We start from the raw sequence: 16987 nt of genomic DNA, 5'->3' as shown, positions 1-16987 counted from the left end.
CTAAGTAGGCAAAAGACAACACTGGGAAAATAAAAGTGGTAAAGTGACCAGAGAGAAGTTACTCTGAAGCACAAAAGTTTTTATTTTGAAGAAGTCCAATTTATCCATTTTTTTCTTTTGTTGCTTCTTTTGATGTCATATCCAAGAAACCTACCTCAAGGCCATGAAGATTTATTTTTACATTTTCTTCTAAGAGTTTTATACTTTTACCTCTTATATTTAGGTCCATGATCCATTTTCAGTTCATTTTCATATATGATATGAGGCAGGGATCCAACTTCACACTTTTGCACATGGATATCTATTTGCCCCAGCATCATCTGTTGAAAAGACCATTCTTTCTCCCACTGAATTATCTTGCCATCTTTGTCAACAATCAACTGACCATAAAAGTAAGGGTTTACTTTCTGGATACTTAATTCTATTTCATTGAGCTAAATGTCTATCCTATGCTAGTATCACACCATCTTGGTTAACATAGCTTTGCAGTAAATTTTTTAATTAGGAAAGGTGGGTCCTCCAAATTTTTTGTTCTTCCTTTAACACTGTTTGGCTATTCTGGGCCCTTTACATTTCCATATAAATTTTAGAATGAGTTTGTTACTTTCTCTTTTTTGTTTTTTTTGACACAGAGTCTCGCTGTCGGCCAGGTTGGAGTGCAGTGGTGCGATCTCAGCTCATTGTAACCTCCTTCTCCCTGACAAGCAATTCTCCTACCTCAGCCTCCTGAATACCTGGGATTACAGGCATGTGCCACCATGCCTGGCTAATTTTTGTATTTTTAATAGAGATGGGGTTTCACCACGTTGGCCAGGCTGTTCTCAAACTCCTGACATCAAGTGATCCACCTGCCTCCACCTCCCAAAGTGCTGGGATTACCAGCGTGAGCCACTGCACCCAGCCTGAGTTTCTTAATTTCTGGGGAAAAAAAAAAAAAAAGGAAAGAAAAAGAGGGGGAGGAAAAAAAGGCAGCTGGGGTTTTGATACAAAAATTAGCCAGGTATAGTGGCTCACACCTGTAGTCCCAGCTACTTGCAGGGCTGAGGCAGGAGGATTGCTTGAGCCCAATGAGTAAGCCCTACGCGCAAAAAAAGAAAAAATCACTTAAAAGTCTTTAATTAAGTATTTAGACCTTCAGGTCCCCTTTCCATTGCTAGGCTACTACCTCAGCTTCAACTTCATCTCCTATTCCCCGGGATACCAGAAGTTCTAGAAGACAAAGGGGCTCTGGGGAAGGCAAGGGTGAGCAATGGGAATGGAGTAGGAAGTGTGGGCTTAGGTGAAAGTATGCATTTTGAAATGTGGGACTGCTTCAGCCCCCTTTAAATCACCCACCCTGCTACCAAAATATATACCCCTCTTCAAGGGAGGTCAAAATTGACCAACCCCACCTAATTTCAAACCAAGAAGTCTGTGAAAACCCACTAACTCAAAAGAATAACTTAGTGAAAATAAACTACGCAGGGAGAAGAAAATTTCAAAAATAACCATCATTAATATCTTCAGAAAATTAAGGCAAATTATAGCCATGAAACAAGAACAAGAGGCTATTAAAATATTCAGAGAATAGGGTCGGGCGTAGTGTCTCACACCTGTAATCCCAACACTTTGGGAGGCTGAGGCAGCCGGATCACCTAAGGTCAGGAGTTCAAGACCAGCCTGACCAACATGGTGAAACCCTATCTCTACTAAAAATACAAAATTAGCTGGGCGTGGTGGCACATGCCTGTAATCCCAGCTACTCAGGAGGCTGAGGCAGGAGAATCACTTTAACCCAGGAGGCAGAGGTTGCAGTGACCTGAGATCACACCATTGCACTCAAGCCTGGGCAACAGGAGCGAAACTCTGTCTCAAAAGAAAAAAAAAAAAATCAGAGAATACAAGATCTTGGAAATTAAAACATGATAGTAGAAATTAAAAACACAATAGAAATCAGCAATTCCACTCTTTATACTCAAGAGAATTGAAAACTTATGTCCACACAAAAACTTGTAACTGAATATTCACAGTAGCATTATTCCTAACAGCCAAAAGTGAAAACAATTCCAGTGTCCATCAGCTGATGAATGGATAAGCAAATGTGGCATATCCATACAATGGAATATTATCCAGCCATAAAACAAATACATTGGGCCTGGCATGATGGCTCACACCTGTAATCCCAGCACTTTGGGAGGCCAAAGCAGGTGGATCACTTGAGGTCAACAGTTAGAGACCAGCCTGGTCAACATGGTGAAACCCCATCTGTACTAAAAAAAAAAAAAAAAAAAAAAAAAAGCAAAGATTAGCCAAGTATGGTGGGACGCATCTGTAATCCCAGCAACTTGGGAGGCTGAGGCATGAGAATCACTTGAACCCAGGAGGCAGAGGTTACAGTGAGCCAAGATCGCATCACTGCACTCCATCCAGCCTGGGCAACTGAGTGAGACTGTCTCAAGAAAGAAAGAAAAAAAAAAAGGAATAAAGTATTGACTCGTGCTACATACAACAAGGCTGAATCCTGAAAACATGAGAAGTGATAAAAGCCAGACACAAAGATTACATATTGAATAACTTCATTTATGTAAAATGTCCAGAATAGGTAAATCCATAGGGACAGAAAGTATAATGGGCTAGTGCTTTCCACAAAGTCTCAGGTAAAGAGGAAATGGACAGTGACTGCTACGGTATGAAGTTTCCTTGTGGGGGTAACAAAAACCTTCTGGAATTAGGGCTGATGGCTGCACAACTTTGTGACTACACTAAAAAACCACTGAAAAGGTCACTACTTTAAAGGGATAAATTTTATGACACATGAATAGTACCTCAATAAAAAAATTAGTTTTACAAAACTCAGGTTGGGAAATAAAGTTCAAGAAGTCTTACAGAAAACAGAAAAAAAAAAAGAGGTAGAAAATAAGAAAGAAAAATATATAAGGTTAAAGTATCAGTCCAGAGGGACCAACGTTCAAATAACTGGAGAAAAAGAAAACAGGCTGGGTGTGGTGGTTCATGTCTGTAATCCCAACATTTTGGGAGACCAAGGCGGGTGGATCCCTTGAGCTCAGGAGTTCAAGCCTGGGCAACATGGCAAAACCTCCTCTCGTCTCTATCAAAAACTACGAATATTAGCTAGGTGTGGTGGGGACTGAGGCGGGAGCATCGCTTCAGCCCAGGAGGTCGAGGTTGTAGTGAGTCATGTTGGTGCCACTGTACTCCAGCCTGGGTGACAAAGCGAGACCCTGTCTCAAAAAAAAAAAAAAAAAAAAAAAAAAAAAAAAAAAGGGAGAGAGAGAGAGAAAACAAAAATAAATTATTCATAAACTAACTTCCCACAAGTTAAGAACATGAGTCGCCAGACTAAAAGGGCCCAGCGTGTTCAACACAAGTCCTGAGTTCACACCACGGTATATCTTAGTGAATTTTAAACAACAAGAACAAAGATGACTTTACAAGCTTCCATGGGGTAGGAAAGTCAGGCCACACATAACGGATTAAAACGGCTTCAAGACTTTCAAAAGTAATTCTGGAAACAAGAAGATGATAAGAGTGATGCCTTCAAACTCCTGAAGGAAAATTATAGACAATCTATAAAGTAGCCTATACCAGTCAAATCCCTCTCTTTCTCATACTTGATTATTAAAGGCATTTTCAGACATGGAAGTTCTCAAAAATTTACCTCTTTTACACTCTTTGTCAATAAACTACTAGAAGATAGGCTTCAGCAAGTAAAACTGAAAAACCAACAGACAGGGAAACTTAGCATACAGGAAATAAACACAGAAGAGGGGCAAAAGGGAATCTCCAGAAGAATGATAGGTATCTCAGAAAGAAAGCTACAGATTGGAGCAATATGACTCAAGAGACATAATGAAGGACTGTCATTACCAAAATCCCCACAGCCTTTGGGGCACATCCATTTAACATGAGATGTGCCTGGTCCAGGTTTTCATTGGAATTTAGTTTGTCTTGACCCCGTGTTGATGAAGTTCCTGGAGCCTAGATGGGCTGAAGACTTATTTCACAGCACAGACATGTTTTGCTTTTCCTTATTCTTGAGAGCTAGAGCATGATAAGCTTAGCTTAGAAGCAAAACCACATAGAGCAATCTACTCTCCCAATCACATTTCTTCTAGATATTTACCGTAGTATCTTGTAAACACTTTAGTTTTGCCAGATTCCCTGACTGTGGGGAGCCTGTGTTTCTCCAGACTCAATAACAAACTTTCCCAATGACTTAGCCAAAAAGGATCAAGGAAGACTCTTTTCAGCTTATCTTCTGAGAGCTTTCATCTAATAGTAGCAGTATGTACCTTTCCTTTCACAGCCTCAGTTGATGCTTGCTATTCAGTTTTCCAAAACGAAATGATATACTTTTTAGGGATACATACCATGGCAGAGATTGGCTCATTGTTCACCAAGGCATTTTCCCTTTCCTTCCTTGCAGTTAAGTGTAGCCATTGACTCAGTTCTAACTAGTGGAATGTGGACAAAACTGATGTATACCACATCCTGGCCTGGCCCGGCCCATCAAACTTTCCATGCAATCTACCACAGTCCCTCTCTTTGTCCTTGCATCTGCCAGCCAGATGCAGGAAATTCAAAGTCTCTGAGGCCCCACGGGGTGGTAGAGTCACTAGCTGAAGGCAGCCTGAGTCCCTCAATGACTTTGTGGAACAGACCACCACTCTCTCACTGCTTTTCAACTCACAGCAAAGATGTGAGTGAGAAATAAATTTTGTGTTAAAAACCACTGATTTGGAAATTATTCATTAAAGTGGTTCAGCCTATCCTGACTAACAGACTTAGGTAGTAGAGCTTTACAGTTTTTCAAAATTAAACATTTTGGCCAAAAATACATGTATGGACATGGAGGATATTGCAGGCTTGAGCAGAGAATGGTCCCAAGAGAATGACTAATATGTTAAAATAGGCTTGTGATTTCCTGGGAGGGAGGGGGTGCCATTAAAGGATATCTTGAGGAAACTTCTAGGATAACTGTAATATGTAATTTCTTGACCTAGGTAGTGAGACCACAGGTATTCATGTATTATTCTTCCTAAAACTGTATTTTTGTTTTATATTTCTCTATAGTTCACAACTAATTATTTATGCAAAATAAATTCATTTTATAGCTTATAAATTGATGTTACAAGCTAGAATGGATGGATGGATACATAGATAGATAGATAGATAGATAGATAGATAGATAGATAGATAAAGACTCTTGAAAAATCTATTGGCGCATTTAGGGGGAAAGCAACAGGTAAACAGAAAATTACGCAAATGTAAAAGGCAAATTTTAACTCCCTGAAAAAACAAAGTTAAACGAGAAAGGAAACAAGTATGATATACTACATGGCTGATCAATAAACAATATTTATTTCATTATAATGAAAACACCAACTATTGATTTAAAATTTCAAAATTGGAATGTTGCAGGGAGGGAAAATGGAATGAAATAGTGAAAAAATACAAAATAACAATAAAATCACCAGTAAGCCCCACCATCTGAAGATACTCCTATTTTAATAACATTATTTTTTAAACAAAAGTTGGTTAATATGGCCGGGCATGGCGGCTCACGCCTGTAATCCCAGCACTTTGGAAGGCCAAAGTGGGCAGATCACCTGAGGTCAGGAGTTCGAGATCAGCCTGACCAACATGGTGAAACCCATCTCTACTGAAAATACAAAAATTAGCCAGGCATGGTGGCAGGCGCCTGTAATCTCAGCCACATGGGAGGCAGAAGCAGGAAAATTGCTTGAATGCGGGAGGCAGAGGTTGCAGTGGGCCAAGATCATGCCACTGCACTCCAGCCTGGATGACAGAACAAGACTCCATCTCAAAAAAAAAAAAAAAAAAAGTTCCTAAAACATGCTATTTTGTAATCAGTTATGGTAGACAAATTCTAAGGTGGTTCCCCACTCTAATCCCCCTTCCTAGTATTCACACCTTTGTGTAATTACTTCCCCCACGAATGTAGGTGGGTCCCGTGACTTACTTCTAACCAACAGAATATGGCAAAGGTTATATAGGATGCTACTCCCATAACTATGTTACATTATATAAGACTGTCTTGCAGCCTGGTGTGGTGGCTGACGCCTGTAATCCCAGCACTTTGGGAGGCCAAGGCTGGCAGATCACAAGGTCAGGAGATTGAAACCATCCTGGCTAACATGGTGAAACCCCATCTCTACTAAAAATACAAAAAATTAGCCAGGCATGGTGGTGGGCGCCTGTAGTTCCAGCTACTTGGGAGGCTGAGGCAGGAGAATGGTGTGAACCTGGGAGGCGGAGCTTGCAGTAAGCCGAGATTGCGCCACTGCACTCCAGCCTGGGTGACAGAGCGAGACTCTGTCTCAAAAAAAAAAAAACAAAAAAACACGAACCCTATCATGAACTGTGCATGTAAGGGATCTAGGGTGTGCATTCCTTATGAGAATCTAATGCCTGCTGATCATCTGAGATGAAATGGTTTCATCCTGAAACCATCCCCCAACCCACCCCACCCCCGTCCATAGAAAAACTGCTTTCCACAAAACTGATCCCTGGTGCCAAAAAGGTTGGGGACCACTGCCTTACACCATATAGAAAAGTTAACTCAGGGGCCGGGCATGGTGGCTAACGCCTGTAATCCCGGCACTTTGGGAGGCCAAGGCAGGCAGATCACCTGAGGTCAAGAGTTCAAGACCAGCCTGACCAGTGAAACCCTGTCTCTACTAAAAATACAAAAATTAGCTGAGTGTGGGGGCAGGTGCCTGTAATCCCATCTACTCGGCAGGCTGAGGCTGGAGAATCGCTCAAACCCAGGAGGTGGAGGTTGCAGTGAGCCGAGATTGCACCATTGCACTCTAGCCTGGGCGACAAGAGAGAAGCTCTGTCACAAAAAAAAAAAAAAAAAAAAAAGAAAGAAAAAAGAAAAAACTCAAAATGGATCAAAGACCTAAACAAATGAGCTAAAACCATAAAACTCGTAGGAAAAAATATATAGGAAAAACTTCATGATATTGAATTTGGCAATGATTTCTTGGACATAATACCAAAAGCACATGCAACAAAAGAAAAGGTAAGTTGGATTTCATCAAAATTAAAAACTCTGGGCAGGGCGCGGTGGCTCACGTCTGTAATCCCAGCACTTTGGGAGGCAGGCGGATCACGAGGTCAGAAGTTCAAGGCCTGCCTGGCCAACACGGTGAAAACCTGTCTCTACTAAAAATACAAAAATTAGCCAGGCGTGGTGGCGCATGTCTGTAGTCCCAGCTATTCAGGAGACTGAGGCAGGAAAATAGCTTGAACCCAGGAGGCGGAGGTTGCAGCGAGCCGAGATTGGGCCACTGCACTCCAGCCTGGGACAGAGCAAGACTCCATCTTAAAATAAAATAAAATAAAATAAAAACTGTGTACATCAAAGCACACTTCAAAAAGTAAAAAGGCAAACCATGGAATAAAAAAAAAATTTGCAAATCACATAGCTGATAAAGGATTGATATAAAGAACTCCTACAACTAAGCAACAACAAAAACCCAATTAAAAAGATAAAAGACATAAGCAGACATTTCTTTAAAGAAGATACAAAAATGGTCACATGAAAAGATGCTCAGCTGGGCATGATGGCTCAACACACGTAATCCCAGCACTTTGGGAGGCTGAGGCAGAAGTATTGCTCAAGCCCAGGAGTTGGAGACCAGCCTGGACCTTGCTTGAACCCAGGAGTTGGAGACCAGCCTGGGCAACATGTCTCTACAAAATATTAAAAAAAAAAAAAAAAAAAAAAAGGAGGCAGGGCAACGTGGCTCATGCCTGTAATCCCAGCACTTTGGGAGGCTGAGGTGGGCGGATCACCTGAGGTCGGGAGTTCGAGACCAGCCTGGTCAACATGGAGAAACCCCATCTCTACTGTAAATACAAAATTAGCTGGACATGGTGGCGCATGCCTGTAATCCCAGCTACTTGGGAGGCTGAGGCAGAAGAATCGCTTGAACCTGGGAGGCAGAGGTGGCAGCAAGCAGAGATCGCACCATTGCACTCTAGCGGGGGCAACAAGAGCGAAACTCTGTCTCAAAAAGAAAAAAAAAAACAAAAAGAAGAAGAAAAGAAAAGCAGCTGAACATGGTGGTACATGCCTGTGGTCCCAGCTACTGGAGAGGCTGAGGTAGGAGGACCATTTTAGCCTAGGAGGTCGAGGCTGCAGTGAGGCATGATTGTGCCACTACACTCCAGCCTGGGTGCCAAAGCAAAATCTTGTCTCAAAAAAAAAAAAAAAAGCCGGGTGCGGTGGCTCACGCTTGTAATCCCAGCACTTTGGGAGGCCGAGGCGGGCAGATCACAAGGTCAGGAGATCGAGACCACGGTGAAACCCCGTCTCTACTAAAAATGCAAAAAATTAGCCGGGCGTGGTGGCGGGCGCCTGTAGTCCCAGCTACTCGGAGAGGCTGAGGCAGGAGAATGGCGTGAACCCGGGAGGCGGAGCTTGCAGTGAGCCGAGATCGCGCCACTGCACTCCAGCCTGGGCGACAGAGCGAGACTCCGTCTCAAAAAAAAAAAAAAAAAAAAAAAAAGAAAGACAAGAAGAGAAAAGAAATGATGCACAATGTCACTCATCACCAGGAAAATACAAATCAAAACCACAGTGAGATACCACCCTATTAGAGATTTTATTTTAAAAAAATATATTTTTCTGTGTTAGAAAACAGGGCCAGGCACAAGCAGGCCGGGAGCAGTGGCTCATACCTGTAATCCCAGCACTTTGGGAGGCCGAAGCGGGCAGATCACAAAGTCAAGAGTTCAAGACCAGCCTGGCCAATAGGGTGAAACCCCATCTCTACTGAAAATACGAAAATTAGCCGGGCGTGGTGGCGGGTGCCCATAGTCCCAGCTACTTGGGAGGCTGAGGCAGGAGAATCGCTTGAACCCAGGAGGGAGAGGTTGCAGTGAGCTGAGATTGCGCCATTGCACTCTAGCCTAGGCGACAGAGCAACACTCTGTCTCAAAAAAAAAAGAAAAAAGAAAAAAAGGAAAAGAAAACGGGACCAGGCACAATGGCTCACACCTGTAATCCCAGCACTTTGGGAGGCCAAGGCTGGCGGATCACTTGAGCTCAAAAGTTTGAGACCCTCCTGGGCCACAGGGAGAGACCTCATCTCTACAAAAAATACAAAAATTAGCCAGGCATGGCAGCGCACACCTGTACTCCCAGCTACTCGGGAGACTGAGGTGGGAAGGAACACCTGAGCCCGGGAGGTCAAGGCTATAGTGAGCTGTGTTCGGGCCATTGCATTCCAGTCTTGGTGACAGAGTGAGACCCTGGCTCAACATAAATAAAAATCAATCAATAAGAAAACAGAAAATAACAAATGTTGGCAAGGATGTGGAGAAATTGGAACCCTTGTGCATTGCTGGTGGTAATGTAAAATGGTGTAGCCACTGTGGAAAATAGTATGGTGGTTCCTCAAAATATTAAGCATAGAATTACCAAATGAAATTTGGTAATTATCAAATTACTAGCAATTCCACTTCTGGGTACATACACAAAAGAATTGAATGTGGCACTCAAACAGATATTTGTATACTCATATTCATGGTGGCATTATTCCCAAAAGCAGAAAAATGGAAACAACCCATCTGTCAAAAGACAATTAAACAATACAGTATAAGCATACAAAGGAATATTTTTCAGGCTTAAAACAAATGAAATTCTGATACATGCTACAACATGGATGAATCTTGAAGACACCATGCTAAGAGAAATGAGCCAGACACAAAGACAAATATTACATAATTTCATTTATACGAGGTACCTGGAGTACACAAATTCATAGAGTCAAAAAATAGAACGATGGTTACCAAGGGCTATGGGCATGAGGTGATATTGTTTAATGGGCAGAGCTTGTTTAGGATGATGAAAAAGTTATGGAGATGGATAGAGGTGATAGTTACACAATAATGTAAATGTACTTTATACCACTGAATTGTACACTGAAAAATGGTTTAAATGATAAATTCTAAGTTATGTATACAGTCATGTGCTGCATAAGGATGTTCCAGTCAACAATGGATTACACATATTACAGTGGTCCCATAAGATTATAATGGAGCTGTCCTATACAGGTGTGCCCTTTTAAGAGATGGGGCCTCACTATGTTGCCCAGGCTGGAATGCAGTGCCTCTTCACAGATGTGCTCATAGCACACTACAGCCTAGAACTCCTGATCTCAAGTGATCCTCCTACCTCAGCCTGAGTACCTGGAATTACACGTGCACACCACCATGCCTGGCCAATTTTCTAATCTTTTATATCATATTTTAACTGTATCTTTTCTATGTTTAGATACACAAAAATTTACCATGGTGTTATAATTGTCTACAGTTACAGTATTCAGTACAGTGACATGCTGCACAGGTTTACGGCCTAGGAACCATAGACTATACCATACAGTCTAGGTGTGTAGTAGGCTATACTGTCCAGGTTAGTGTAAGTACACTCTATGATGTTTGCATGACAAAATTACCTAATTATGCATTTCCCAGAACATATTCCTGTCATTAAGCAACAAATGACTGTATTTTACCATAATAAAAATATTTTTAAAAAAGGTCAACAGAGTAAATTTTATGTTATCTATATTTTACCTCAATTTTAAAAACAAAACAAACTTTATTTGATTGCAAAGGATGAATCTGGCAAGACAACAAGAACAATGCTCTCTCATTTCTTTGACTGTTCACCTAGATACAGCATTATCTGTGACAGGGGAAAAAACATCTAATCTAAAGCTGAATTTTTTTCTACATTTAGTCCTATAATCCTTGGGTCACTTAACTGGGATACTCACTTTTTAAAAAAGGCAACGCTATATATTTAGTTTGTTCATGATTTAAGCCATTTAACAGGGAAATAAATTTTTTAACATCCTAATCCTCTGCATACAGTACAGTATACTCTAACTTACAAAATAGAAAGCCAAAAGATTGCTCCTAGCTGTTAATATATTTCTACTTAGGAAAGTGGGCATGTAAGGAACAACATGCTCAGAACAGTAACATAAAAATTAAATTTGCTTCCCTAAAGCAGTAAAGATACCTGTTATATCTTTATTGTGTAAGGAAGGAACACTAAGATATACGGGGTTCAAAATGAAAACAATGGAAAAAGATAATCCATGATTCTGTAACGGAGGTGTTTATAGTCCACCTCTGAGAAAGCACCCTGATATGTATTCCAAGGCTTTTCCCAGCTCTTTACCACTTTCTTTCTCTGCTGCTCTTTATTTCTTTTCTTTTTCCTTTTTTTCCCCTGAGGAGGAAAGGAAGGCTGAGACTGAGAAGGGAAAATAAGATAATGGGAATAAACTGATAAGGAATAAAGAAAAAAACTAGTTTATTTTTTCTCCTCACACTGAATCCTAAATACATTATCATCATCATCATTCTCATCATCATAAATGTGAACAACCGCAAATAACTGAAGGCAAAGGAAAACTAAATTTCCTCCAGTCACAACCTCATCTAAAGCAAAAAAGTGGGGGTAGGGGGCCCATCTGCAGGCTTGCATCTATAAATTAAGTTTTTATGCTGAATTCTTCAAACAATCTTGACTGTAATACAAAGCTGCTGTTAAATATGGTGACACGAACCTTGGTCTAAGGGTAGAACACTAAGTTCTTTAACAGCTTTCTAGCCTAAGAAGTGACATCAGTTAAAGAACTTTAAACTCAAGTGTTTCATTCACTAAGTTTAAACAAATCAAGGTTTTCATAAGACACCACATAGTACAAACTGAGTTTAAAGATATAACTTCATGATACTATATAGTACCACAGGAAAAGCAGAATGAGAATTTGGGAAGAAGCTAATTTATCTATCTGAACTCAAAATAATCCTGTAGAATAGTCCGCTATTCCAAGAGTGCTTTTGATCCTAACGACAAATATGAAGGTCTCTGAATTGGACTGCTATTTTAACTGGGGCCCTCCCTATGCCAGTAACAAAAATGCTTTTTCCCTATTGTAAAACATTTGACCGATTCTTGGCAAACACTCTCATATAACCAGAAGATAACATCAATGCTGGCACAATCCTATGCTCTTTCTTGTGCATCTTTTTCTAAAAACTTTCCTCCTGGCCGGGTGCAGTGGCTCATGCTTGTAATCCCAGCAATTAGGGAGGCCAAAGAGGGTGAACGACATGAGCCCAGGAGTTACAGACCAGCGTGGGCAACATGAGGACACCCCGTTTCTATAAAAAATACAAAAATTGGCCCTGTGTGGTGATGTATGCATGTAGTCCCAGCTACTTGGGAGGCTGAGGTGGGAGAATCACCGGAGCCTAGGAAGTCAAGGCTGCAGTGAGCTGTGTTCATACCAGCGTGGGCATCAGAGTGAGACCCTGTCTCAAAACAAACAAACAAACAAACAAACAAAACCTTTACTCCTTAGTTTTCCTTAATAAGAGGAAGAAGCAGGGGAGGAGGGGGTAGCAGCAAAAACTTGGATCCTCGGATATACGGGCTAAGTAGTTGTTCACCCCAAAACCTAGCCTTAATCTTCTGAAGGCAAAATGTCCTTTATAACTCCCCCTTCTGTGCTTGCCACTGATCTAAACCGCAGGCCTTCCTGACTTGCAACAGGACCAGGGCAGATTATGGTTATGTGGTAGGTTCTTTCAGGCAAGCTTTGACAAGGTCTCAAAATAGACCCTGGGCACAAGCCAGGGAAGCTGCCACTCACGAGTTCCGACTTCATCAAGCTATAGCCCTTCAGTATGCAATTATTTTTTTCTCTCTAGTGTCTCTGTCATTTCAAAAAGGCAAAGAATCCTGAATCTCCTCCTGGCCACAAGTAACCTGTATAACATCAAACCTAAGCCTCCTTTATTCTGTTCACAAAAACTTTGCAGAATAAAGATCGAATCTGTACCTACTTCCTGCCTTGAGAAAGTAATGCATCAATAGCACTCCAGTTTGCAAAAGGATTTTTGGATCCCAAACTCCATAGGGGTTTATTTTATTATGTATAGATTAGGATGTGGAAGGTAAAGGAAAAAAGGAGGTAGATTATTTACTTCTTTCCTGACTAATAATATAGTAGCCGACTTATGCAGGGCAACAAGTTAAACTATACACAATGCTTTTAATTGATACTGGTCATAAAATTCTGAAACAATCAACCTACTATAAGATGTAGCCATTTAACTATTATCAAATATAAATGCTTCTATATGACAGTACCAGTCTTCAAACCACAATATTTCTACTTTTACCAATACAAATAAAATTAATCACCTGACACTCAAATGTTTTTAAGTACCTTATAAAATACATTTGCAATATTTTTTAAATGGACAGATGGATAAAGAATACAAAGTAATTAAGAGCTCCTTTCCCCTTCCACAAGCCCAAGAAATAAGTTAAATTCCATTATAAATAAAGCCAATATAGGATTGAAATAGTTTTAACTTTTCATAACTTCAGTCCCAATCTTACAGTCACACTTTGAAAATACATTCTGTATAGATACTAACTAGTGCAAAGACTTATATATGTATTGTTCATTATAGCAGTGTCTGCAGAAGGCTAAAAACAACCTAAATATCTGTCAATAGAAAATGGTAAAATAAATTATGGAAAATGAATAAATTATGGTTCATCTACACTAGCAAGACATGCAGTCTTTTAAAAAAAAGTAAGAAATACGTGCTAAATACAAAAAGATCTTCATATGTCAAAGATAAGAATGAAAGATATAATATATTTCTCCTAGACATATGTGATTGAATATGGTTGTTTGGATTGGGGGTTGGGGTAAGGAAAGGCTGGGAGTTTGTGGTGGAAAGCAGACTTTCTTTTCATCATATACCACTTTTTAAAACGTTTTATCAATTCTTAAAAGTCCCATAAACACCTACTGAACCTATGAAATAAGCATTCTCCTATAATGCCATTTCTTCCCCTTCCCTAATTATCTCTACTTTTATCTATTGCTCTCCCTACCACTAGGCTAAAACAAATGCATACATACGTTCCCTATGAAGTGGAATTATCTCTTGACCTCCCCATCAAAATAAATGAATAATGAACTAATGAAAAAGTATAATACATGATCAACCCAGTTTTTAGCCTAGTGTTTGACTCCTTTGAAGTCCAGCATAATTTATTATAAGCCAAAAAGTTCACAAGGTAAGTTTTGTTCAATTCCTTCCTTCTGAAGTTTTAAAAGTTGAGTTTTATTGGCCAGGCATGGTGGCTAATCCCTGTAATCCCAGCACTTTGGGAGGCCAAGGCAGGCAGATCACGAGGTCAGGAGATCGAAGCCATCCTGGCTAACAGTGTGAAACCCCATCTCTACTAAAAAATAAAAAATAAAAAATTAGCCGGGCATGGTGGCGGGCACCTGTAGTCCCAGCTACTGGGTAGGCTGAGGCAGGAGAATGGCATGAACCCGGAAGGTGGAGCTTGCAGTGAGCCAAGATTGCACCACTGTACTCCAGCCTGGGCGACAGAGCAAGACTCCGTCTGAAAAAAAAAAAAAAAAAGTTGAGTTTCATTTATTTATTTTTGAGACAGGGTCTCACCCTGTCTCCCAGGCTGGAGTGCAGTGTTGCTTTCAGGACTCACTGCAGAGCTCATGCGGTCTTCCCACCTCAGCCTCACAAGCAGCTGGGACTGCAGGGACACACCGCTAGCTAATTTTTTTGTAGAGACAGGGTCTCACTATGTTGCCCAGACTGGTCTTAAACTCCTGGGCTCAAGCAATCCTTCTGCCTTGGCTTCCAAAAGTTGAGTTTTAAATGATGATCACAGATTATATTCTTTATTTGCAGACTGGACAAAGTAGTACATTTTCCCTATTAAAGGACCATCTCTCAATTTAGATGTTCCACATAGAAAGCAACTACCTAAAAGGAAAAAGCTATGAAACAGCCTCTATTTTGCAGGTGCAATGGATAATGATCCTAAGATAAAGACAGAAGAATTTTATTTCCTTTTGAATGATCCTTGTCAACATTCCCAGCACACTGCAAGAATTATTTTTTTCTATATATCATCAACTCTGTTCCTTCCCACACTAGGAACAGGGTAAACAGTCCACAGACTTCTGCAAGAAATTGCTCCCTCCCTCTTCCTAAATTCATTTCTAATAAAGATTTGTTTTTGTTTTGAGAGACAGAGATACTTTGCCAAATATATTCTCCATATTACCTTTCCTTTCGTTACGGAGATGCTTAAATCCTGTCCTAGGAAGGTTTCCCTTGCATATTTACCTATCAAGACCGTCAGTTATGGTGATTTCCACAAGGGATTTTCCAAAAGGGAATCTGTGTTCACAGGGAACTGAAACTCTTAAGTCACTATTAGCTGCTGGACAAAAATCAAAAGCAACATTAGGGAACACTCTGAATATAATGGATATCCAAAGTAAAAAAAAAGATGCCAAAATTTAGTGAAAGAAGTAAAGGAATTTGGTAAGCTAGACCAACAGGATAGACTTGCCATTACTTTATAACTAAAGTTCTTTATAAATGAAAATCAAGGTAAAAATCAGCTGAACTCCAACAGAAGGAAAAGAAAAACAAGGCTAAGAGTATCAAGAACTCTGATTTCAACCTTATTTTACTTAACATTTTTAAAGTCAAAGATGATCAAATTACATTTCAGCAATAAAAAGCTATTTCTAGTTTAAAATGAATCCATTCCAATCACAACTTCAATACACACTTTCTTCTAGAACAGAACTTAGTAACTCATGTAGTTTCATTCTACATTTTTAAAGACAGAATCACAAAAATGGGTGATGCTTCCCACTCAAAAGACTATTTTGTATAGCGCAAATTCTTTCAGTGAACATTTTCATACCTTAGTGATGGTGGCTCTCCTTTCCACTGACATTTACTTCTAGACCCCTTCATTTATCTTCCCACATCTGGCAAAAAAAAAAAGTGGGGGGAAGGGGTAAAATCAAAACAATCACTTAAAAACCAACAAACTATTCTGAATTCAAGCATTCTGCAAATACTTCAACTTTTATTTCAGTACCATTCTTCATGATGATAAATATCCAGCAACAGACCTAACAAAACATAATACAACCTTCCTATAAAATGAGTAAAGAATGCCATCTCATTAGGCAGATACAAACTTAGCTTTCCTCTATTTCAATTTTCAGATTCATAGCAATGATTCACAAAGTGAGTGATCTACCTTCGAAATGAATCACACTTTCCGAAATTCTTATTCTACATAAGTATATTATAATACTAGGTCATTATCTCTGTATCTGTTAAATAGAGCATGATGTTGGTTAAACAGGGTTAGTGCTGCAAGATATTCAACCCACAACAACCTTGGAGTCCCTGCCAACTAATTCTATTTGCAACACTGCATTCTCCAATAATTGCACTTTTTCATATAGATTTATCTCCAAAATAAAATGTTATCTTGAAAAAATATTATTTTAAACACTGATTAAGAACTTATACATCCATACCCTGCTCTCCCTCTCTCTTGTTCCATTACTGCATCCACATTCTCTTCCCATTATAACAACAAAAAAAAATTAAGAGCCGCTCTTATCCTTACATATCATTTTTAGTCAATCCACTCTACAATTTTTCTGTTTATAGTAGAAACGCTGAGTCATTAAATGGAAACTCAAAGAAAACCAGCTACTAACAGTTAAGGTTTAGGATACAATATTTATCTAGCCATGTCTCAGCAGCCTCTATTTGTATCTCCCACGGTGAAAAAAGTAAAGCAAACACTTTAACTTTTTTCCCTCTAAGAAAGAAAAAGAAGTGGGTTTCCTTAGGTCCTCCTGCATCCTGCTGGTTACTCACAGGCAGGGCTGACTGGAGTTCTGTAACTTAACAATCTGGGTGTCAATAACGCCTCATATTAGTCAAGTATTAACCCAGCTAGCGCCTGTTAAACCCGCGATCCAGCTCAGGTCAAGGAGAAAGAAGTAAAATTCTCCAAAAAATGCTACGCCCTACACCATCCTGACACCGTTCC

At 40.0% G+C, this 16987-nt stretch overlaps 1 protein-coding gene across 15 annotated transcripts in view; it reads right to left on the bottom strand.

Annotated features, from left to right (window-relative positions):
• The window catches only part of LRRFIP2 (LRR binding FLII interacting protein 2), a 133126-nt gene that overhangs the window by 114626 nt on the left and 1513 nt on the right, over window positions 1–16987 (bottom strand). For all 15 annotated transcript variants that reach the window (XM_055283380.2, XM_063612224.1, XM_063612248.1 and 12 more), the window contains one exon: window positions 15833–15899. The gene's annotated coding sequence lies outside the window, so the exon portion shown is untranslated. The remainder of the gene's footprint in view (window positions 1–15832; window positions 15900–16987) is intronic.

This window comes from Symphalangus syndactylus, chromosome 1 (assembly GCF_028878055.3).
Source record: "Symphalangus syndactylus isolate Jambi chromosome 1, NHGRI_mSymSyn1-v2.1_pri, whole genome shotgun sequence".
Classification (NCBI taxonomy): domain Eukaryota; kingdom Metazoa; phylum Chordata; class Mammalia; order Primates; family Hylobatidae; genus Symphalangus; species Symphalangus syndactylus.
Note: the sequence above shows the minus strand (reverse complement) of the source record. Positions and strands in the feature narration are given on the sequence as shown.